This window comes from Salvelinus sp. IW2-2015, unplaced genomic scaffold, assembly GCF_002910315.2.
Source record: "Salvelinus sp. IW2-2015 unplaced genomic scaffold, ASM291031v2 Un_scaffold960, whole genome shotgun sequence".
Classification (NCBI taxonomy): Eukaryota; Metazoa; Chordata; class Actinopteri; order Salmoniformes; family Salmonidae; genus Salvelinus; species Salvelinus sp. IW2-2015.
Genome location: NW_019942664.1, coordinates 379106 through 404990, shown reverse-complemented (window position 1 = coordinate 404990; position 25885 = coordinate 379106). Strand labels below are relative to the sequence as shown.

The following is a 25885-nucleotide window of genomic DNA, read 5'->3' as shown; positions in this document are numbered from 1 at the left end:
ACGGTATAGAGGAATGGATGGGTGGTGCTATGGGAGAGGGATGGGTAATGGGCATTAGGGTGAAGGATGAGGATGGGTGGGGGCTAGGATGAGGGATGGGTGGGGCTTAGGATGAGGGATGGTGGGGCTTAGGGTGAGGATGAGGATGGGTGGGGGCTTAGGGATGAGGGATGGGTGGGCTTAGGGTGAGGGATGGGTGGGGCTTGGGGTGAGGGATGGGTGGGGCTTAGGGTGAGGGATGGGTGGGGCTTAGGATGGGATGGTGGGGCTTAGGGTGAGGTATGAACGATGCTGAATGGTGTGTCGACAAGAGCTCTTCACTAGATAGCAAAACAGGCTATTTTCTTGTTGATTCAAAGCAGAATGACTTCCCATTGTTCCTCAACTGCAGTGTATGTTATACCATTTTGTAGCTCTGAGTCTCTACTTTCATATAATGTAAAAAAACACCATTTCAAATGTTGATACATAAGAACGAATCCTGTGGTGAGTCACGAGTTACAAACGAAACATTTGTGTTTAGTGAGTCCGCCAGATCAGAGGCATTAGGGATGACCAGGGATGTTCTCTTGATAAGTGTGTGAATGGGACAATTTTTCTGTCAAAATGTAATGAGTACTTTTGGGTGTCAGGAAAAAATGCATGGAAAAAGAAGTACATAATTTTATTTAGGAATGTAGTGAAGTAAAATTAAAATAGTTAAACTAAGCAGATACCCCCAAAAACTACTTAAGTAGTACTTTTTAAAGTATTTAAGTACTTTACACCTTTATGTGTGTGTTTGCGCCTGCGTGCATGTCTCAGTCACCAGATCTCTACCCAATTGAACACTTATGGGAGATTCTGAGACAGCGTTTTCCACCACCATCAAGAAAACACCAAATTATGGAATTTCTCAGGGATGAATGGTGTCGCATCCCTCCAATAGAGGGGATATGGAAAAAGGGGGAGAACTCGATATGTTGTTTTGAAACAGTTTGGTTACTAGCTAGCTACCTTTTGAGTTTGGCTCCCACGGCGCGGTTGGAATCAGTTCTCGTACTGCTGCTTTCTGCTTTTGGCGGCAGCGTAACCAAGTGGCTTTAGAGTGGAGGGGCGGCAGCGTAGCCTAGTGGTTAGAGTGGAGGGGCGGCAGCGTAGCCTAGTGGTTAGAGTGGAGGGGCGGCAGCGTAGCCTAGTGGTTAGAGTGGAGGGGCGGCAGCGTAGCCTACTGGCTAGAGTGTTGGCCTAGTAACCGAAAGGTTGCAAGATCAAATCCCTGAGCTGACAAGGTAAAAATCTGTCGTTCTGCCGCTGAACAAGGCAATTAACCCACTGTCCCTAGGCCGTCATTGAAAAAAATAATTTGTTCACAACTGAATTTCCTAGTTAAATAAAGGTTAAATAGATAGATATGTTTTAAGAGCCATATCCATGCAATGCTTAGAGAAGATACCATGTCAAGTGTTAGTGACGTGCTGTTGTTGCAGGTTCTAAAGCCTATTATTTTGAAGTGTTGCCGTAGGCCACCAAGAGCGAACAGTCAGTATCTAAATAATATTTGTGAAATGCTTGATAGCGTATGTGCTGGAAACCGAGAGGTCTACTTTATTGGGGACCTGAATATTGACTGCTTTTCATCAAGTTGTCCGCTCAAGAGGAAGCTTCTTACTGTAACCGGTGTCTGTAATCTGGTTCATGTTATTAATCAACCTACCAGGGTGTTTACAAACACTACAGGAACAAGATCATCACATGTATCGATCACATTTTTACTAATGCTGTAGAACTTTGTTCCAAATTGTTTGCATAGTCAACTTACACACAGCTTTGACACACACACTTACCCCACCAGACATGCCACCAGAGGTCTTTTAACAGTGCTCAAATCCAGAACAAATTGAAGAAAGAGTACAGTATTATATGGAGCCATTATTGCATGAAACTCCCTTCCATCTCATATTGCTCAAATCAGCAGCAAACCTTGTTAAAAAAAAACACCTCATGGCACAATGCCTCTTGACTATTTGATACACAAAAGTATGTGCACACCTGATTGTCGAACATCTCATTCCAAGATCATGGGCATTAATATGTTGGTCCCCCCTTTTGCTGCTATAACAGCCTCCATTCTTCTGGGAAGTTTTTCCACTAGATGTTGGAACATTGCTGCGGGGACTTGCTTCCATTCAGCCACAGGCAGCATTAGTGAGGTTCGACACAGATCCCTGACATTTCGAATCCCACCGTACCTTCTCTGCTGTGCAATCCGGTTTCCGAGCTCACGGGTGCACCTCATCCACGCTCAAGGTCCTAAACGATATCATAACCTCCATCGATAAGAGACAGTACTGTGCAGCTGTCTTCATCGACCTGGCCAAGGCTTTCGACTCTGTCAATCACCGTATTCTTATTGGCAGACTCAATAGCCTTGGTTTTCTCAAATGACTGCCTCTCCTGATTCACCAACTACTTCTCTGATAGAGTTCAGTGTGTTCAAAACGGAGGGCCTGTGGTCTGCACCTCTGGCAGTCTCAATGGGGGTATCACAGGGTTCAATTCTCGGGCCGACTCTTTTCTCTGTATATATCAACGATGTCGCTCTTGCTGCTGGTGATTCCCTGATCCACCTCTACGCAGACGACACCATTCTGTATACATCTGGCCCTTCTTTGGACACTGTGTTAACTAACCTCCAAACGAGCTTCAATGCCATACAACACTCCTTCTGTGGCCTCCAACTGCTCTTAGACGCTAGCAAAACCAAATGCATGCTTTTCAACCGTTCGCTTCCCGCACCCGCCCGCCCGACTAGCATCACTACTCTGAACGGTTCTGACCTAGAATATGTGGACAACTACAAATACCTAAGTGTCTGGCTAGACTGTAAACTCTCCTTCCAGACTCATATCAAATCTCCAATCCAAATTCAAATCTAGATCAAATCTAGATCAAATCAAATCGGCTTTCTATTTCGCAACAAAGCCACCTTCACTCACGCCGCCAAACTTACCCTAGTAAAACTGACTATCCTACCGATCTCGACTTCGGCGATGTCATTTACAAAATAGCTTCCAATACTCTACTCAGAAAATTGGATGCAGTCTATACAGTGCCATCCGTTTTGTTACCAAAGCTCTTATACCACCCACCACTGCGACCTGTATGCTCTAGTCGTTATTTATTGCCATACAACCTCATGCCATTTGCACACACTGTATATAGACTTCCTTTTTTTTCTATTGTGTTATTGATTGTACGTTTGTTTATTCCATGTAACTCTGTGTTGTTGTTTCTGTCGCATTGCTTTGCTTTATCTTGGCCAGGTCGCAGTGTAAATGAAATTGTTCTCAACTAGCTTACCTGGTTAAATAAAGGTGAAATAAAAATGTTGGGCGATAAGGCCTTGCTCGCAGTGGGCGTTCCAATGAATCCCAAAGGTGCTTGATAGGGTTGAGGTCAGGGCTCTGTGCAGGCCAGTCAAGTTCTTCCACACGGATCTCGACAAACATTTCTGTATGAACCTCACTTTGTGCACGGGGGCATTGTCATGCTGAAACAGGAAGGGTCTTCCCCAAACTGTTGCCACAAAGTTGGAAGCACAGAATCGTCTAGAATTTTTGTATGCTGTAGCGTTAAGATTTCCCTTCACTGGAACTAAGCGGTCTAACCTGAACTATGAAAAACAGCCCCAGACAATTTTTCCTCCAACAAATTTCCAAAGAAGCTCCCAATGAACATTTATTGTGATGACGTTGCTTCAAGAGGCAGTTTGGAACTCGGTCGTGTGTGTCGCAATCGAGGACAGACGATTTTTATGCGCTACATGCTTCAGCACTTGGCGGTCCTGTTCTGTGAGCTTGAGTGGCCTACCACTTCACGGCTGAGCTGTTGTTGTTTCTAGATGTTTCCACTTCCCAATAACAGCACTTACAGTTGACCGTGGCAGCTCTAGCAGGGCAGAAATTTGATGAACTGACGTGTTGGAAAGGTGGCATCCTATGACTGAGCTCATCAGTAAGGCCATTCTACTGTCAACGTTTGTCTATGGAGATTGCATGTCTGTGTGCTTGYTTTCATACACTTGTCAGCAACGGGGGTGGCTGAAATAGCTGAATCCACTGATTTTAAAAGGTGTCCGCATACTTTTGGCCATATTGTGTGTATATGTATTGATATGCAGGCTATGTGTGCCATTTTAAAATGTATGTAGTTCTGTCCTTGAGATGTTCTATATTATGTCATGTTTTGTGTGGAACCCAGAAAGAGTCGCTGCTACCTTCACAACAGCTAATGGGGACCCTAATAAAATACCTAGAATCTATGCCAAGGCTCATTGAAGCTGTTKTGGCGGCTCGTGGCGGCCCAGCGCCTTAGTAAGAAACTTTATTTTGGTGTTTTGTAGATTGGAGCAGCCTGACCACAGCCAAACCAAATACAATGAAACAAACTAACTTTGCTCCTAGATCCGTTTAAAGCATTCACAAATACTTTGGCACACAATACAAGATTTCTTGGTACAGGTCTCTCTATAGTAAAATAGATCTATGATCTCAATGGAATAMAACTTTTTTAAATAAAAACGAATTAACCATCTCTCTTACCTGCCCTGCACCTTGATGTCAGAGATGGCGTAGAAGTATCTGGACAGGTTGTTTTCATCCACCATGGTGGCCCCGGTGGCCGGTTTCAGAAGCCGTATCCTCAGGTCCGTCACCGTGAAGAAGTCCCGCAGATTCCTGGTGGTGTCCAGTTGACCGTACAGCGATGCCATGTTGTGCAGCCGCGGTCCGGCGAACAGCGCGAACCGATCCTTGATCTCGAAACGGACGGTTTTATCGTACTTCCACACGTAGCCTCGGGAGTAGTCCTCGGTGCAGATGATGTCGAGGAGGGTTCGCTGGGTCAGCTCGTTCACCGCCTTGGGCTCCATGGTGAAGGCGTCGAGGCAGTCGGTAGCGTAGAACTGGTAAGGGATCCAGGTTTTACCGTAGTCTAGCGATTTCTCCAGAAGCATCTGCTCAGGGCGGCCGGACTCGAAGGTGAGGATGATGTCGTCCGTCAGCTCGATAGTTTTGTTCCAGGACAGCGTGATGTTGACCTCCAGGGGTTTGGGGAACGTATTCCATGAACTGGATTGCCAGAAGGTTGTGGGGTTGCGYCCRTCGAAGTCGAACATGAGCTCCGGAGGATGGGCTAGTTCATCTGTGGAGGCGTCACACTCGTTGTTGCACATGTAAGGGTTTTCCTGTGAGAAACAGACGTCAAAGAGTGAAGAAATACCAGGGTTCATTCAGCATCATTATGAGACATTATAATGGCGTCGTAAGGGCCCACTCTGCCTATGACAAGTCTTGCAATGTATTGTAACTGCATCATAATGCATTATAACTATTGACTAGGATAAAGAACAACTGGGAAGAACAACTGCATAATAATCTTCCACTTGACTACCCATCTTCATCCTGTACACTATGCATCCTGTACACTGTGTATCCTGTACACTGTGTATCCTGTACACTATGCATCCTGTACACTGTGTATCCTGTACACTGTGTATCCTGTACACTGTGTATCCTGTACACTGTGTATCCTGTACACTGTGTATCCTGTACACTATGTATCCTGTACACTATGTATCCTGTACACTGTGCATCCTGTACACTATGCATCATGTACACTGTGTATCCTGTACACTGTGCATCCTGTACACTGTGTATCCTGTACACTATGTATCCTGTACACTGTGCATCCTGTGCATCCTGTACACTGTGCATCCTGTACACTGTGTATCCTGTACACTATGTATCCTGTACACTGTGTATCCTGTACACTATGTATCCTGTATGTATCCTGTACAACTGTGTATCCGTACACTGTGTATCCTGTACACTGTGTATCCCTGTACAAACTGTGTAATCCTGTCACTAGCATCCTGTCCCTATGCATCTCTGTACACTGTTATCCCTGTACATTGTGTATCCTGTACACTGTGTTATCCTGTACACTGTAACATCCATGTACATCTGTGTACCTGTAACACTTGGTATCCTGTACACTGGTGCATCTGTACACTTGTGCATCCTGTACAATCTGTGCACCTGTACAACTGTGTATCCTGTATACTGTGCATCCTGTACACTATGCATTCTGTACACTGTCATCCTGTCACTGTGCAATCCTGTAACTGTGCATCCTGTTACACTGTGCATCCTGTACCTGGCATCCTGTACACTGTGTATCCCTTGTTATACTGTGCATCCTGTACACTGGCATCCTGTACACTGTGTAATCCTGTTACAACTTGTATCCTGTTACACTATACATCCTGTACACTGTGCATTCTGTACACTTGTGCATCCTGTACACTGTGCATCCCTGTAACCTGTGTATCTCTTACACTGTGTAATCCTGTACCTGTGTTCCTGTACACTGTGTATCCTGTATACTGTGCAATCCTGTACTGTGTATCCTGTACACGGTGTATCCTGTATACTGTGCCTCCTGCACACTGTGTTATGCCCTGTACACGGTGTACTCCTGTACAACTGTGCATCATGTACACTGTGCATCATGTACACTGTGGCTCAGTGTTACACTGTGTATCCTGTACACTGTGCATCCTGTACCACTGTGATCCTGTACAGCTGTGTAACTCCTGTACACTGTGTATCCTGTAACGTGTACCTGTACACTGTGCATCCTGTACACTGTGCGATCCTGTAAGCACTGTGCATTCCTGTTACTGTGCATCCTGTACACGGTCTTTTTCACCCAACCCTTCCCTCTACTAACTAATGTCACCTCCACCTACTAGTAGAGAGATTAATTCATCTGTCCATAATTACGTTGGGAATCTGTTGTCTGACGTCTTTTCATCATCCGTCCTCTACTCTGTATTCCCCCACCACTCATTCTCTCCCAGTATGTCTCCGTCTCATCTACTCTATCACCAACCACATTGACTGTGTGATGGCATATTCTGCTGTTCTATAGGTATAGATGGTGAAGCGGAATCCTCATGACTACCTCTTAATGAAACACATAGCTGAGAACATACGCATTATTTCATGGCCTTCATCTGCACAGCAACTGCCTGCACACCGAGACTCAGCAAGCGCTCTGTGTGTGTGTGTGTGTGTGTGTGTTTGTGGGTGGCTTGTGTGTGCTGTGTGTTTGTTGTGTTGTTGTGGTTGTTTTTGTTATGTGTTGGTGTGGTTTGCTGTGCTATGAGTTGACGTGAGAGGTGCATTAAAACACTCACATTGGACATTCATCTCAACACTCTACACTCTGTTATAACAATGGGGCCAGCCACAGATGAGGACTTTGATATCAATTAAAAACTTTCGTTTAGCCCTGTATAATTTCAGAGTACTAATGTTGGCTTTTTTTAAATGTAAAAAGGTACTTAGCACTTGAAATAGGCAGTATGATATGCGGTTGTGATACAGCCAACACATTCAACCAGACGTCATGTTTAACTGAAAGGGAATGCTTGATCTGATGTTTTCCATTCATGCTTCGTAAAACACAGGTGTCGACTAACGGTGAAATGATTACTGACGGGTCCTTTTCCAACAATTGCAGAGTTGAAGATACAATATCATATGACATATAGAATCTGCACACAAGAAGATAAATACACAGCTAATAATCATACAAAGTTTAAAAAAATAACAGGATAATATACAGAGAGTACCAGGTAATAACATGGTTATATACAGTGAGTACCAGGTAATACATGGTTATATACAGGGAGTACAGGAATAACATGGCTTATATACAGGGAGTACCAGGTAATAACATGGTTATATACAGGAGTACCAGGTAATAACATGGTTATATTACAGGGAGTACCAGGTATAACATGGTTATATACGGGAGTGCCAGGTCATAACATGGTTATATACAGGGAGTACCCAGGTAATAACATGGTTATAATACAAGGGAGTACAGGTAATAACATGGTTATATACAGGAAGTACCTGTAATCATGGTTATATACAGGGAGTACCAGGTAATAACATGGCTATATACAGTGAGTACCAGGTAATAACATGGCTATATACAGTGAGTACAGGTAATAACATGGTTATATACAGGGAGTACCAGGTAATACATGGTTATATAAGCGAGTACCAGGTAATAACATGGTTATATACAGTGAGCTAGAGTAATAACATGGTTATAATACAGGAAGTACAGGTAATAACATGGTTATTATACAGGGAGTACCAGGTAAATAACAATGGCTATATATACAGAGTACCAGGTAATAACATGGCTATATACAGGGAGTACCAGGTAATAAACATGGCTATTACAGGAGTGCCAGGTAATCAATGGTTATACAGATGGCCAGGTAATAACATGGCTATATACAGGAAGTCCAGGTAATAACATGGCTATATACAGGAGTACCAGGTAATAACATGGCTATAACAGGGTGTACCAGGTAATAACATGGCTATAATACAGAGTACCAGGTAATAACATGTAATAGCAGTGAGTACAGTATACATGGTTATATACAGAGTACCAGGTAATAACATGGCTATATACGGGAGTACCAGGTAATAACATGGCTATATACAGAGTACCAGGTAATAAATGCTATATACAGAGTACCATGGTAATAACATGGCTATATACAGGGAGTACCAGGTAATAACATGGCTATATACAGGGAGTACCAGGTAATAACATGGCTATAACAGGGAGTACCAGTAATAACATGGCTATATACAGGGAGTACCAGGTAATAACATGGCTATATACAGGGTGTACTGCAGGTTAATACATGGCTATATACAGGGTGTAGCAGGTAATAACGATGGCTATTACAGGGTGTACAGGTAATACAGGCTATATACAGGGTGTACCAGTAATAACATGGCTATATACAGGTGTACCAGGTATACATGGCTATATACAGGAGTACAGGTAATAACATGGCTATATACAGGGTGTATCGCGGTAATAACATGGCTATATACAGGTAACGATACATCATGGCTATATTTACATGTTACAGGTAATAATGCATGGTTACAGTATAATGCTATAACAGGGAGTACCAGGTAATAACATGGCTATATACAGGGTACGGTAAATCTTATCTGTGTTTGGTATAGTGTGTGATTATATACAAATAGCAAGTATAACTGGTATACAGGTACAGTAATCTGGCTTTACAGGGTGACAAGTAATAACATGGCTATAATACAGTGAGTACCAGGTTAATATACATGGTTATATACGAGAGTACCAGGTAATAACATGGGTATATACGGTACAGAATAACAGGTAATAAGGGGTACATGATACGTTATGGGATATACAGGGAGTACCAGGTAATAACATGGCTTATATACAGGGTGTACCAGGTAATAACATGGCTATAATACAGAGTACCAGGTAATAACATGGCTATATACAGGTGTACCAGGTAATACATGGCTATATACAGGAGTACCAGGTAATAACATGGCTATATACAGGAGTACCAGGTAATAACATGCTATATACAGAGAGTACCAGGTAATACATGCTATATACAGGTGTACAGGTAATACATGGCTATATACAGGGTGTACCGGTATAACATGGCTATATACAGGGTGTACCAGGTAATAACATGGCTATATACAGGGGTACCAGGTAATAACATGGCTATATACAGGGAGTACCAGGTAATAACATGGCTATATACAGGAGTACCAGGTAATAACATGGCTATATACAGGGTACCAGGTAATACAGGTATATACAGGGTGTACCAGGTATAACATGGCTATATACAGGGAGTACCAGGTAATAACATGGCTTATATACAGGGTGTACCAGGTAATAACATGGCTATATACAGAGTACCAGGTAATAATGGCTATATACAGGGTGTACCAGTAATAACATGGCTATATACAGAGTACCAGGTAATAACATGGTTATATACAGAGAGTACCAGGTAATAACATGGCTATATACAGGTGTACCAGGTAATAACATGGCTATATACAGGTGTACCAGGTAATAACATGGCTATATACAGGGAGTACCAGGTAATAACATGGCTAATACAGAGTACCAGTTAATAACATGGCTATATACAGGGTACCAGGTAATAACATGGCTTATAACAGGGGTACCAGGTAATAACATGGCTATATACAGGAGTACCAGGTAATAACATGGCATATACAGGTGTACCAGGTATAACATGGCTATATACAGGGTGTACCAGGTATACATGGCTATTACAGGGGTACCAGGTAATAACATGGCTATATACAGGGTGTACCAGGTAATACATGGCTATATACAGGTAGTACAGGTAATAACATGGCTATATACAGAGTACCAGGAAATAACATGTTATATACAGAGTACCAGGTAATAACATGGTTATATAACAGGGAGGTACCAGGTAATAACATGGCTATATACAGAGTACCAGGTAATAACATGGCTATATACAGAGTACCAGGTAAATAACATGGCTATATACAGAGTACCAGGTAATAACATGGCTTTTACAGAGTACCAGGTAATAACAGGCTATATACAGGGAGTACCAGGTATAACATGGCTATATACAGAGTACCAGGTAATAACAATGGTATATATACAGGGTACCGAGGTAATAACATGGCTATTACAGAGTACCAGGTAATAACATGGTATATACAGAGTACCCAGGTAATAACATGGTTTATATACAGGTTACCAGGTAATAACATGGCTATATACAGGGTGTACAGGTAATACATGGCTATATACAAGTACCAGGTAATAACATGGCTATATTACAGGAGTACCAGGTAATAACATGGCTATATACAGGAGTCCAGGTAATAACATGGCTATATACAGAGTACAGGTAAACATGGCTATATACAGAGTCCAGGTAATAACATGGCTATATACAGAGTACCAGGTAATAACATGGCTATATAAGAGTACCAGGTAATAACATGGCTATATACAGGTGTACCCAGTACCGAGTCGATGTTTAGGGGTACGTTATTGAGGTATCAATCTGCACATAGGTACAGTAAAGTGACTAGGCAACAGGATAGATAGTAGACTGAGCTGTAGCAATACCATATGTGGAGCAGTGGTATAGTGTGTGTGTGGACATGTTTAACTATTCTTGTGGGGACCAGAAATTTGACCAACTGTGGATATTATTTTGGTCCTCACAAGGTCAAATACTATTTCTAAGGGGTTAAGGCTAGAATTAGTATTAGGATTAGAATTACTGTAGGGTGAGGGTTAGGGGTTGGATTATGGTTAGGTTTTTGGGTTAAGGTTAGGGTAAGAGTACGGTTTATGGGTTAGGGAGATACGATTTTGAATGGGAATGAATTGTTTTGTTCCCACAAGGTATAGCTGTCGAAATCAAATAACATTTGATTGGTCACAGTACACATTTTTGTGAGTGTGTGGGTCCGTAGTCCAGTGTGGTGTGTGTGGTGAGTGTGGTGGTAGAGTCCAGTGTGTGTGTGTGTGTGTGTGTGTGTGTGTGTAGAGCCTGCCAGTGTGTGTGTGTGTGGGTAGAGTCCAGTGTGTGTGTGTGTGGTGTAGAGTCCAGTGTGAGTGTGTGGGTAGAGTCCAGTGTGTGTGTGGTGTGGGTAGAGTCCAGTGTGTGAGGTGTGTGGTGGTAGAGTCCAGTGTGAGTGTGTGTGGGTAGAGTCCAGTGTGAGTGTGTGGGTAGAGTCCAGTGTGTGTGTGTGGGTGGGTAGTCCAGTGTGAGTGTGTGTGGGTAGAGTCCAGTGTGTGAGTGTGTGGGTAGAGTCCAGTGTGTGTGTGTGGTGGGTAGAGTCCAGTGTGAGTGTGTGTGGGTAGAGTCCAGTTGATGGTGTAGAGTCCAGTGTGTGTGTGTGTGGGTAGAGTCCAGTGTGAGTGTGTGGGTAGAGTCCAGTGTGTGTGTGTGTGGGTAGAGTCCAGTGTGAGTGTGTGGGTTAGAGTCATGTTGTGTGTGAGTTGTGGGTAGAGTCCAGTGTGAGTGTGTGGGTAGAGTCGCAGTGTGTGTGTGTGTGGGTAGAGTCCAGTGTGAGTGTGTGGGTAGAGTCCAGTGTGTGTGTGAGTGTGTGGGTAGAGTCCAGTGTGTGGGTAGAGTCCAGTGTGTGTGTGAGTGTGTGGGTAGAGTCCAGTGTGTGCATAGAGTCAGTGCAAGAGAGTTAGTTTCAAAAAAGGGTAAATGCAGGTTGTCCGTGTAGCCATTTGATTAGCTATTTAGCAGTCTTATGGCTTGGGGTTAGAAGCTGTTCAGGGTCCTGTTGGTTCCAGACTTCGGCACCACTTAGCGTGCAGTAGCAGAGAGAACAAGACTCCAGCCTCCGTGATGACGGTCAGCGTGGAGGATGAATTGTTAACCACCGCTACCATTTAAGGGCAGCCAGGAAGTCCAGGATCCAGTTGGACCCTGAACAGCGTCTAAATAGACGGTTATTAACCAAATAACTATAGACTTTTTCCCCCTTTTTTTTTTACTCATCAACATATACTGCTGCTACTGTTTATTATTTATCCTGTTGCTTAGTCACTTTATTCCTAGTTATATGTACAGTTGAAGTCGGAAGTTTACATACACCTTAGCCAAGTACATTTAAACTCAGTTTTTCACAATTCCTGACATTTAATCCTAGTAAAAATTCCCTGTCGTAGGTCAGTTAGGATCACCACTTTATTTTAAGAAGGTGAAATGTCAGAATAATAGTAGAGAWTTATTTATTTCAGCTTTTATTTATTTCATCTTGTTTCCAATAGGTCAGAAGTTTACATACACTCAATTAGTATTTGGTAGCATTGCCTTTAAATTGTTTAACTTGGGTAAAATGTTTCAGGTAGCCTTCCACAAGCTTCCCACAATAAGTTGGGTGAATTTTGGCCCATTCCTCCTGACAGAGCTGGTGTAACTGAGTCAGGTTTGTAGGCCTCCTTGCTTGCACACAATTGTTCAGTTCTGCCCACAAACGTTCTATAGGATTGAGGTCAGGGCTTTGTGATTGCCGCTCCAATACCTTGACTTTGTTGTACTTAAGCCATTTTGCCATAACTTTTGAAGTATGCTTGGGGTCATTATCCATTTGGAAGACCCATTTGAAACCAAGCTTTAACATCCTTAAGACTGATGTCTTAAGATGTTGCTTCAATATATCCACATCATTTTCCTTCCTCATGATTTGGAATTGTGAAAAACTGAGTATAAATGTATTTGCCTAAGCTTCCGACTTCAACTGTATATATTATATTATAGCACACAAATAATTATACCTACCTCGGCCTAAACATCGACACCCCAGGTTACTTCCACAAGGCTGTAAACGATCAAAGAGGCAAGGCAAATTGGGCCTTCTATTCCTTCAAAAGGAACATAAAAAAATCAATATCCCAATTAAGATATGGCTAAAAACACTTCAATCAATTATCAAACCCATTGCTCTATGTGGTTGTGAGGTCTGGAGTCACCAACCAATCATTCACAAATTAGGACAAACACCCAATCGAGACTCAGCTAGCAATAAAGCAAGAAATATACTATGTGTACAATGGAAAATCCCAAACAATGCATGTCAAGCAGAATTATGACTATACCCGCTAAGTATCAAAATCCAGAAAAGAGCTGTTAAATTCTACAACCACGTAAAGGGAAGCGATGCCCACACATTCCACCACAAAGACCTCACCTACAGAGAGATGAACCTAGAGAAGAGTACCCTCAGCCAGCCGGTCCAGCCAGCCGGTTCTGGGGCTCTGTTCACAAACACAAACAGACCCCACAGAGCCCCAGGACAGAAACAGATTTGGACACAACTAAATTATGAGAAAGCAAAAAGACAACTATTTGACACACTAGAAAGAATCAACCAAAAAACCAGCTCAAATTCCAACGTTATCTGTCCCTAAACAGAGAGTACACAGTGAGAGTACACAGACCTGACCACTGTGACTGACCCTAAATTAAGAAAATGAGCACAGCCTTGCTATTCAGAGAMGCCGTCATAGGCAGACCTGGCTCTCAAGAGAAGACAGGCTATGAGCTGCACTTTCTAACCTCCTGTAAAATGTATGACCACATRAGAGKCACATTTCCCACAGATCACACAGACKCACAAAGAATTTGAAAACAAATCAGACATTGATAAACTGCCATCTCCGTTAGGTGAAGTATTGCAGTGTGTTTATTTCCCTTTTTGTATATTTTATTTATTCCATTTGCTTTGGCAATGTGAACATACTCTATGTTTTCCATGCAAATAAAGACCATTAAACTGAATAGAGAGAGAGAGAGAGCTTCGATGATGAGAGCGTGAAGCTGCTCTTGTATTTGTATTTCATTTGATGTCATGGCCAGACACTGGGATGAGTGCTCTTCAGAGACATAAGTGTGTGTGTGTATGTGCTTCCCTGAAGCCTTATTCAAAGACACAATGAAATACCCAAACTGTCCATGGCTAATGAAAAAAAACAATTTCCCCTCTCGAGCAGGAGTGAACCCGAGATCCACGGTGACATCAAAATCATTTTATTTTACGGAAAATAAACTGTGAAGCGCCGTGAGATTGCTGCGGACGCGGTTTCGCTCAATTTCATCTATTATTATTGTATTTCTTATGGACTGGCTCACGATGACTTCTACCCCTCAGGGAGGTTGTCAGTCAAGTCATCTGAGCAGGATATACTGGTGACTCTTTATCACCAATCACAGCGCTGTATTATCTAGCCACTGGAGGTAGACTGGAGACGAGAGAAACACTTTCCAGACTTGTCACTTGTCTTGCTGTAGATGTTTTGCATGGGTTGATACATGGGTTGATACAGCGAATCAACCTTAACATCCTAATATAGAGGAACAGCAGCGGTAGTGGATAGATGGGTATTAATACAAAGGTCAGGATCTCTCACTGGTTCCAGCGGTGGTTATTTGACAACAAAACATGACCTTATGAAGATCGATAACCCTCTCTGGTCACTGCACACCGTAGGGCTCAAATGCTATAAGATACAGATCCGGCACTGGAGGAGGCTATTGGAAAATTATAAGAGCTCTCTTTGTTCTGTCCTCTCCTGCTGGCCACTGCTAAGAATGAGAGGGGGAGGATAGTCTCAAAAACTKTCCCAACAACTCACGAGGAAGACATTCCAGAACGTCACGACCTTTACAGTAGTTTTAGTTAAAGGTAGTTGATGCAAACTAGTCGCATGAGAAATGCACTCATTAAAAATGTACCTCTCTGATCTCCGTCTTGCTATTTTGTATTTTTATTAAGAAAAAGAGTCCATTGAAACCAGACCGTAGTCACTGTGTTGCCTAGGGAGAGGAGGAAGGAGAGAGAGGAAACTTCCTCACAAAGGTATGACCATATTAGACACATTTTCCTCAGATTACACAGATCCACAAAGCATTTTAAAACACATCCACTCTTAATTCAGCCTGTTACACAGCGTTGTGTTCGAGAGCACCTAAAACAAGACTTATTCAAGACCAAGACCGTAGAAAATCGACTCAGAGTGAAGACCAAGACAGGAGGGGGGGAAAGACAGAGTCAAGACCGAGACCGGGCAGGGGGACAAGGGGTCTGAGACATAGTCAAGACCGAGACCGGGCGGGAGACAAGGGGTTCTGAAGACAATAGTCAGACCGAGACCGGGCAGGGGACAAGGGGTCTGAGACATAGTCAAGACCGAGACCGGGCGGGGACAAGGGGTCTGAGACATAGTCAAGCGCGAGACCGGGCAGGGGACAAGGGGTCTAAGACATAGTCAAGACGCGAGAAACCCGGGCAGGGGGACAAGGGGTCTGAGACATAGTCAAGACCGAGACCGGGCAGGGGACAAGGGGTCTGAGACATAGTCAAGAGCGAGACCGGGCAGGGGGACAAGGGGTCTAAGACATAGTCAAGACCGAGACCGGGCAGGGGGACAAGGGGACCGAGACCAGAAAAATGCAAACACCATAATAAGATTCTTGCTCGTTAGCCTAACTTCCAGTCATGGGCAACGTTAGCAAGTTAATTAACATTAACCTTCTTTATCTAGCTATTGAACTTCCATCCTCTCAGGCCAGGGGCACAACAATGTACGAATTAATGGTTGGATCAGAATCGCCGTTATAATCATTGGCCAGGACGGAGAATTATGTCAAATAATTGCCCATTTTAGCTAGGTGGCTAGCTAGCCACCGGAGGACAACAACACAACGAGATGAAACAATTCAAGTTTTTCTGTCAATGACGTTTGCTTTCAATGGGATTTGATAGGAGTGACACCAAATCCAAGCTAGCTTCAATGACACTTTTCTTTTGTTTTGCTGCACCAGGACCATTCACAGTTGAATGTTTTTATATATTATTTTTGTCAAGGGAGGCCAGATACTCACTGGCTTCCCTTTGCCTTCAATGCTACTGGTGGCAACAATGTCATACTCGTTTGGACCAGACAGCATCAGACAGATGATCTTAATGTGGAGAGACAGAGGGGCTCTGTTTGCTTTCTCCTGTGAGATACATTCCGCCTCTTGCGAATTGAAGAAATTATGAAACAGAGAGAGACAAGATAAACATTTTTTTAATGTGTTTATATATATTTCTTGGGGGGGGGGGGTAAATGTTTTGGGGAAGCAAAACACAGCATCCATGAACACACGCAACCACTGGAGAACAAGACAGGTCTCGAGTACTACAACACTGCTGTTACCAGGAAAGGTCAAGGGTTACCAGGAAAGGTCAACCAGTAGAGCACTAACAACATATATTTATCTGTTTTTATTTATTTTCCCTTTCATACTTCAACTATTTTCACATTGTCACAACGCCGTACATAGCCAATAATGTAACATTTGAAATATCTACATTATTTTAAAACTTTTGTGATGTTTACTCATTGTTTATTTGCCTTGATTATTTCCCTTTTGTTTATTGTCTATTCCACTAAACATGCCAGTAAAACKCTTTGACTAGAATAGAATTGAGAGAGAGAATTCTAATCTATTCTGTTTTTGGTTGATTCTTTCCAGTGTTACGAGAGAGTGGTAGATAGAGAGAGGGAAAGAGCTAAGCAGGAAAAGAGAGGTAGTAGCTCGTCTCTTTATTAGAATGGCTGACAACAATGGTTTGGATCAGAGAGTGGTAGGCCCTAAAAATTGTCAAAGATCCCAGCCAACCCAGTCATAGACTGCTCTTTCTTCTACCGTATGGCAAGCGGGACCGGAGCGCCAAGTCTAGGACCTAAAMGCTTCTCAACAGCTTTTACCCCCAAGCCATAAGATTCCTGAACAGGTAATCAAATGACTATTTGCATTGTGTGTGTCCCCCACCAACCCCTCTTTTACACTGCTGCTACTCTCTGTTTATCATATATGCATAGTCACTTTAACCATACCTACATGTGTATATACTACCTCAATTAGCCCGACTAACCGGTGCCCCCGCACATTGGCCACCCGGACTATCTGCATTGTGTCCCGCCACCCGCCACCCACCACCCGCCAACCCCTCTTTTACGCTGCTGCTACTCTCTGTTTATCATTATGCATAGTCACTTTAACCATATTTACATGTATATATTACCTCAATTAGCCCGACTAACCGGTGCCTGTATATTACCTCGCTACTGTATAAGCCTCTACTGTATACTTACCATCGTACTGTATAAAGAACTCGCTACTGTATAAAGCCTTGCTACTGTATATTACCTCGCTACTGTATAAAGTCGCTACTGTATATACTGTACGCTACTGTATAAGCTTGCTACTGTATATTACCTCGCTACTGTATAAAGCCTTGCTACTGTATATTCCTCGCTACTGTATAAAGCCTTGCTACTGTATAAAGCCTTGCTACTGTATAAACCTGCTACTGTATAACTGATCTGTATATAGCCTCACTACTGTTATTATTCACTGTCTTTTTACTGTTGTGTTTTATTTCCTTATCTATTGTTCACCTAATACCTATTTTTACTTAAAAATTGCACTGTTGGTTAGTAAGTAAGCATTTCACTGTATACCTGTTGTATTCGGCGCACGTGACAAATAAACTTTGATTTGATCTCCATCGCCACGGATCAGTAACTCTACCAAGCTGGGTTCTAAACAGGGCTATCTGATCTGTGATCAGTACTTATCGGTTTTTTTCTCCATCAGAGTAATTCGACCAAAGATGGGTTTCAACAAGGCTATCTGATCTGGGATCAGGGAGACACACTGACTGCATAGTGTAGGTGACGTTACTTAAACAGAAAGGTGGTGGGTTGAGGCAGTTCTCAGCAAATGGCAGAAGTGGACAGAAAGAGAGAGCTCCTTGGAGGCGAGACAGAAGTGGACAGAAAGAGAGAGCTCCTGGGAGGTGAGACAGAAGTGGACAGAGAGAGAGCTCCTGGGAGGTGAGACAGAAGTGGACAGAAAGAGAGAGATCCTGGGGTGAGACAGAAGTGGACAGAGAGAGAGCTCCTGGGAGGTGAGACAGGAGTGGAACGAAAAGAGAGAGATCCTGGGCGGTGAGACAGGAAGTGGACAGAGAGAGAGCTCCTGGGAGGTGAAGCAGAAGTGGACAGAAAGAGAGAGCTCCTGGGCGGTGAGAACAGAAGTGGACAGAGAGAGGAGCTCCTGGGAGGTGGAGACAGAAGTGGACAAAAAAGGGAGAGCTCCTGGGCGGTGAGACAGAAGTGGACAGAAAGAGAGAGCTCCTGGAGGTGAGACAGAAGTGGACAAAAAATAGAGAGATCCTTGGAGTGAGACAAGAAGTGGACAGAAAGAGAGAGCTCCTGGGAGGTGAGACAGAAGTTGGACAGAAAGAGAGAGCTCCTGGGAGGTGAGACAGGAGTGGACAGAAAGAGAGAGATCCTGGGCGGTGAGACAGAAAGTGGACAGAGAGAGAGCTCCTGGAAGGTGAGACAGAAGTGGACAGAAAGAGAGCTCCTGGTAGGTGAGACAGAAGTGGACAGAGAGAGAGAGCTCCTGGGAGGTGAGACAGAAGTGGACAGAGAGAGAGAGCTCTGGGAGGTGAGACAGAAGTGGACAGAAAGAGAGAGTTCCTGGCGGTGAGGAGACAGAAGTGGGACAGAAAAGAGAGAGCTCCTGGGTGGTGAGACAGAAGTGGACAGAGAGAGAGAGCTCCTGGGAGGTGAGACAGAAGTGGACAAAAAAGGGAGAGCTCCTGGGCGGTGAGACAGAAGTGGACAGAAAGAGAGAGCTCCTGGGCGGTGAGACAGAAGTGGACAGAAAGAGAGAGCTTCCTGAGGTGAGACACAGAAAGTGGACAGAAAGAGACGAGATCCTGGGAGGTGAGACAGAAGTGGACAGGAAGAGATGCTGCTGGAAGAGGTGAGACAGAAGTGGAAGAGAAAGAGAAGAGCTCCTGGGAGGTGAGACAGAAGTGGACAGAAAGAGAGCTGCTGGGAGGTTGAGACAGAAGTGGACAGAAAGAGAGCTCCTGGGAGGTGAGACAGAAGTGGACAGAAAGAGAGCTGCTGGGAGGTGAGACAGAAGTGGACAGAAAGAGAGCTCCTGGGAGGTGAGACAGAGTGGACAGAAAGAGAGCTGCTGGGGGAGGTGAGACAAGAAGTGGACAGAAAGAGAGCTCCTGGGCGGTGAGACAGAAGTGGACAGAAGAGAGAGAGCTCCTGGAAGGTGAGACGGGAGTGGTTGACAGAAAGAGAGCTCCTTGGAGGTGAGACAGAGGAGGGGGTGGACAGTTCATACCTAACATCAGTCAATTTTCCACTAATTTCTTATTGTCATTTCCATTAGAGAACGCTGAGGTAATCTCACCAGATAAAGTGGCAATAAATTCTAGCAGTGTTAACGCTACGAACACCTCAAATAACATAACACACGACATGACAGCAGATTATCCCTCGGTCATTCAGATCTAGGTCGTGTAGGCCTATTGTGCGTGCATGTGCGTCGTGTGTGTGTGTGTGTGTGTGGTGTTAGTGCTCAGCAATTCAGATGCTTTCTTTAAGATCAGTTTGGTTCGTTTATTAAAAAAACGAATCACGGTTTTTTGATATTTAAATTATTATATTTTGTAATAATGTTGTAACAACACAGAATAAAACAATACAACTCCCATGATGGTAGTGAACTGCCCTTTACCTGCTGAATCACCTTTATGAATCATTATCGATTCTTAAAAAAGCTTAAACCGTTGTGTGGGGGGTGGGGGGGGGGGGGGGTTCCTAAGCTGATATGTGGAATGTTTTAAGAATGGCTATACATACTATGGTTCGTTTAGAAATCATTTTACATTTAGGACTCCCTTTAGATATAATAAAATATATTTTTCAATATATATTTTTTATTTGTCCTTTTACTTCTATAGCCCAGCGAAACAACATTGAATAACACATTCATAAATGGCCAAATAAGATTCCAAGTCACTATCTCTTTTCTAGAGAGCTGCTGCCTACGTTGTCTGACAAAATCATGTTTTAGTAGTTGTTCTAAGTAAATAAAGGCAATACTTTTATGACTGCTGAATACCAACTTATCAACCACTTAGATCATATATTTTCTGGTAGAGATACCTGGTGAAGCAACAGCTCTCTATCGCACGTCTTCTGTTTCTTCTCACCCTCTCTGTGGTATAAAGCGCACAATGGAGTATGGTTATAGGAGGTTAATTATCGCGTTTTCTTGCTAACTATGTAAGAGTATAGGCCTGTTGGAAACTCACAACTCCCAACTGACAATCGCAACAGTTTGGGCTTGATAATCTGAATTTAATCTATAAATGGAAGTCAACTTAGTTGTTTAAAAAATGGAAATGTAGTACCTGCACCACTTCACCACCCTCATCCCTCACCTCACCACTTCACCACACTACCCGCATCTCATCCCCGTCATCTCACACCACTTCCCACCACCGCCAGAGAAGGACCTCATCCCACTCATCTCACACTTCACACCACCCACCCCTCACTCCCCTCACCTCACCACTTCCACCACCACCTCTCCCCTCACCCCTCATCTCACCACTTTCACCACACACCCCTCATCATCCCCTACCTCACCCCCTCATAACTCAACCATTCAACCACCACCACCCTCATCCCCTGACCCCCCTCATCTCACCAGTTTCACCACCCCACCTCATCCCCTCAACCCACCCACTTCAACACCACTTCACACGCTCTCCCCTCACTCCCTCATCTCCACAACTTCACCCACACTACCTCCACCTCATCCCCACACCCCCTATCTCACCACCCCACCTCATCCCCCCCTCACCACTCCCACACCCACACCCTCACCTCCTCATCTTATCACCACCACCCACTACTCACCCCTCAATCACATTCACACCCTCACCTCACCCCCACTTCACCATCTTCACACCATCTTCACCACCAACACCCCACCTCATCCTTTGATCTCAACTCTCACCTCACCACTTCACCACCCCACCCTCATCCCTCTTCAATCTTCATATCCCTCACCTCACCACTTCACCACCCCACCTCATCCCCCACCTCATCCTCTCACCTCACCCTCACCTCATCCCTCACACTCTTCACCACTTCACACACACCACCATATTCTTCACCCCTTCATCCCTCACCTTCCCACCTCCCACCTCACCACTTCACCCCACCCCACCTCATCCCCTCACCACCATCACCATATCACCACCATCCCTCATCCTCCACCCACTTCACCACCTAACCTCACCACCTCCTCCACCTCTCCACCTAATCCTCTCCACCTCTCCACCTAACCTCTCCCACCTAACCTCTCCACCTCATCACCTAACCTCTCCCTAACTTCTCCTACCTCATCACCTAACCTCTCCACCTTCATCACTAACTCTCTCCCACCTCATCACCTAACCTCTCCACCTCATCACCTAACCTCTCCACTAACCTCACCACAGAATCTCTCCACCTAACCTCTCACCACTAACCACCTACCAACCTAACCTCACCACATAACCTCTCCACCTCATCACCTAACCCCTCCACCTCACCACATAACCTCTCCACCTCATCACCTAACCCCTCCACCTCATCACATAACCTCTCCACACATCACCTAACCTCTCCACCTCATCACCCTAACCTCTCCACCTAACCTCACCACATAACCTCTCCAACTCATCACATAACCTCTCCACCCCATCACCTTACCTCTCCACCTCATCACTTAACCTCTCCACCTAACCTCACCACATAATTCTCCACCTCTCCCCTAACCTCATCACTAACCTCTCCACCTAACCTCACCACATAACCTCTCCCACCTCATCACCTAACCTCTCCACCTAACTCACCACTTCATCTTACTTTTCCTCTATTATACACTCCAACAAAACACCTTTTGTTCATGACATCTCACTGCAGCATCTCACTGCAGTTCATCACGACATCTCACTGTTCATCAGACATCTCTATTTGTCCAGCAGGAATATTTCTTATGATGATTCATTTCTGATCAAATTACAAGCTAACTAGCAATATTGTGGTGGTGGTGGGGGTGATGTGTGGTGGTGGTAGTAGTGGTGGTGGGGGTGGTGATGCTGGTGGTAGTTGTGGGGGTGATGGTGGTGTAGTGGTGATGCTGGTGGTAGTTGTGGGGGTGATGGTGGTGGTAGTGGTGATGCTGGTGGTAGTGGTGGGGGTGGTGATGCTGGTGGTAGTGGTGGGGGTGATGGTGGTGGTAGTGGTGATGCTGGTGGTAGTGGTGGGGTGGTGGTGGTAGTGGTGGTAGTGGTGGTGTGTTCGTTGGTGATGCTGGTGGTAGTGGTGGGGGTGATGGTGGTGGTAGTGGTGATGGTGGTGGTAGTGGTGATGCTGGTGGTAGTGGTGGGGTGTGGTGTGGTGATGCTGGTGGGGGTGATGGTGGTGCTGGTGGGGGTGATGGTGGTAGTGGTGGGGGTGGTGGTGGTGATGCTGGTGGTGGTGGCGTGGCATGTGTGTATGAAGGGCAGTTCAGAAGGCTGAAAACACCAGGATTCAATCAACAGCTCTAGCCTCTGTACCAAATTATACCCTATTCCCTATATGGTGSACTACATTTGACCAGAGCCCTGTGGCACCATATTCCCTATATAGTGCACTGCTTTTACCAGGAACCATAGGGCTCTGGTCTAAAGTAGTGCACTACATAGGGGATAGGGTACCATTTGGGATGCACACATAGATTCTCTCCTCACAGAAGGCTGATTAGAGCTGGGTTTAGTTGTAGTCTGGTTTTGACAAGTTTCCCCCCTTTCACTCAAAAAAAGCTATTAAAAAAAATGAAGGCCTTCTATTTATCCTTTATGCTGTTCTGAGGACAGCCTCTTTCAAAAAGAGTCAGTGGACTAGAGTCTGGTGCTTTGCTGTTTTCACTGAGCAGCCTGGGGTTACTATATTTACAAAGAGCTTCCACACAGAGAAAGAGAGAGGAGAGACAGAGAGAGAGAGAAGCAAAGAAGAGAGGGTGTGAGAGTGGGTGAGAGTGGGTGAGAACGATAGACAGAGAGATTTTTTTTGTCCTGTTCACTTGCCCGTGTAAAAGATGAGCGCTGCAGTTCAAATGCTTGTCATGTTAATCCCATTAGGAATAATCCCAGACCTAAAATGAGGAACACAGGCGTTCTCTCTGAGCTGAAGGCCAGTGACATCATCTAGACCATCCACAGGGAAAGAAGGATCTGATTCAGAGCAGAGAGACACAAAGAGGATATGAGCATCCTGTTTAGTCTCTGTGTTAGTCACACTCCTAGTATGATACACATATTGTCAGGGTTGGATGTCCTTGACAGGCTCAGATCTCAGATACTAGCTACAGTAGGCCACTAACTCAACTGAGCTGCTAGCTAGCTAACTTCGAGCACTATTTAGCTAAGTGATTTAAATGGCATCAGCTAGCTAACGTCCTATTAGCTAGCTAACTTCCTATCAATTATCTTTCTTGATGGAATCATCAGCTAGCTAACTTCCTATCAGCTAGCTCTCTTGATGTAATCATCAGCTAGCTAACTTCCTATCAGCTAGCTCTCTTGATGTAATCATCAAGCTAGTACTTCCTATCAGCTAGTCTCTGATGTATTCATCAGCTAGATAAATTCCTATCAGCTAGCTCTTTGATTGTAATCATCAGCTAGCTAACTTCCTATCAGCTAGTTTCTTGATGTAATCATCTTCTAGCTAACTTCTATCGGCTAGCTCTTGATGTATTCATCAGCTAGCTAACTTCCTATCAGCTAGCTCTCTTGATGTATCACAGCTAGCTAATTCCTATCAGCTAGCTTCTGATGTAATCCAGTATAACTTCTATCAGCTAGCTCTCTTGATGTAATCATCAGCCAGCTAATTCAATCAGCTAGCTTCTTGATGTATTCATCAGCTAGCTATACTTCCTATCAGCTGCTCTCTTGATGTATCATCAGCTAGCTAACTTCCTATCAGCTAGCTTTCTTGATGTAATCATCAGCTAGCTACCTTCATATAGCTCTCTTGATGTATTCATCAGCTAGCTAACTTCCTATCAGCTAGCTCTCTTGATGTAATCATCAGCTAGCTACTTCTATCAGCTAGCCCTCTTTGATGTATTCATCAGCTAGCTAACTTCATATCAGCTAGCTTCTTGAGTAATCATCACTAGCTAACTTCATATCAGCTAGCTCTCTTGATGTATTATCAGCTAGCTAACTTCCATCAACTAGCTCTCTTGGATGTAATCATTAACTAGCTAACTTCGTATTAGCTATCAATCTTGATGTAATCATTGTAAATGAATAACCAGTTTCAAATGCATTTTGTAGATAACAGTCAGAGAAGAGGGTGACATTGCAGTCCCGCTGTCAGTAAGGGACAGTGTAGACTAGTGGACAGGGCAGGTCATATTGAGGGGGGACATTCGGAAGAGATTCTACAGTTCCAGTCCCTAGAGGGAAAACTTTGAAGACGGAGAATAATAGCTAAATATTTATTCGTGCTGTCTAATTTTAGAATAATGAAGCCTGTATCTTTTGTGATGTTTTCTGTCCTCAGAATTGGAAAGCTTTAAAGCTGTTTGTAGAGGAAAAGAGAGGTCCAATGAATGTCACAAGAGACTAACAGTTTATCCTATATCCATGGGTTATATGTGTAGGCTACCTATGTTAGGGTTATGTTGTATACACATGTTGTATACAAAATACAGTTAAACCTAAACACACATGTATAAACCGTATTACAGTTGGAGCTGACCAACCTGCTGACCAACCTTGTGCAGAGTTCTGTTTTCAGCCCAGCAATAACACACTGATTCAACTCATAAATCTAATGATGATCATCAAGTGTGCTATTGCTGAGCTGGAATAGAAGTCTGCTCCCCTGTAGATCTTTATGCTGAGCTGGAAGAAGTCTGCTCCCCTGTAGATCTATTACTGAGCTGGAATAGAAGTCTGCTCCCCGTAGATCTATTGCTGAGTGGAATAGAAGTCTGCTCCCCTGTAGATATTTGCAGAGCTGGAATAGAAGTCTGCTCCCCCTGTAGATCTATTGCTGAGTTGGAATAGAAGTCTGCTCACCTGTAGATTATTACTGAGCTGGAATAGAAGTCTGCTCCCCCTGTAGATCTATTACTGGCTGGAATAGAAGTCTGCTCACCCGTAGATTATCCTGGGCTGGAATAAGAATCGTCTCCCCTGTAGATCTATTACTGAGCTGGAATAGAAGTCTCTCCCCCAGTAAATCTATTACTGAGCTGGAATAGAAGTCTGTCCCCTGTAATCTATTACTGAGCTGGAATAGAAGTCTGCTCCCCAGTAGATCAGGGATCAGTGGAGCAACGTTGGCCACCGCTGGTAGGGAGTGTTTCCTGTTCCCTGAAATGATGCTTCGGTAATATAGCCTGCTTGTTGCTACTCAATGATATATTGTTGTTTAGACTAAGATGTATCATCTTTAAAAACAAGTTAGTCTATCATTT

General features: G+C 44.0%; 1 pseudogene; it reads right to left on the bottom strand.

Annotated features, from left to right (window-relative positions):
- LOC139024080 (netrin-G1-like) overlaps positions 1 to 25885 on the bottom strand; it is an 80951-nt pseudogene that overhangs the window by 16981 nt on the left and 38085 nt on the right.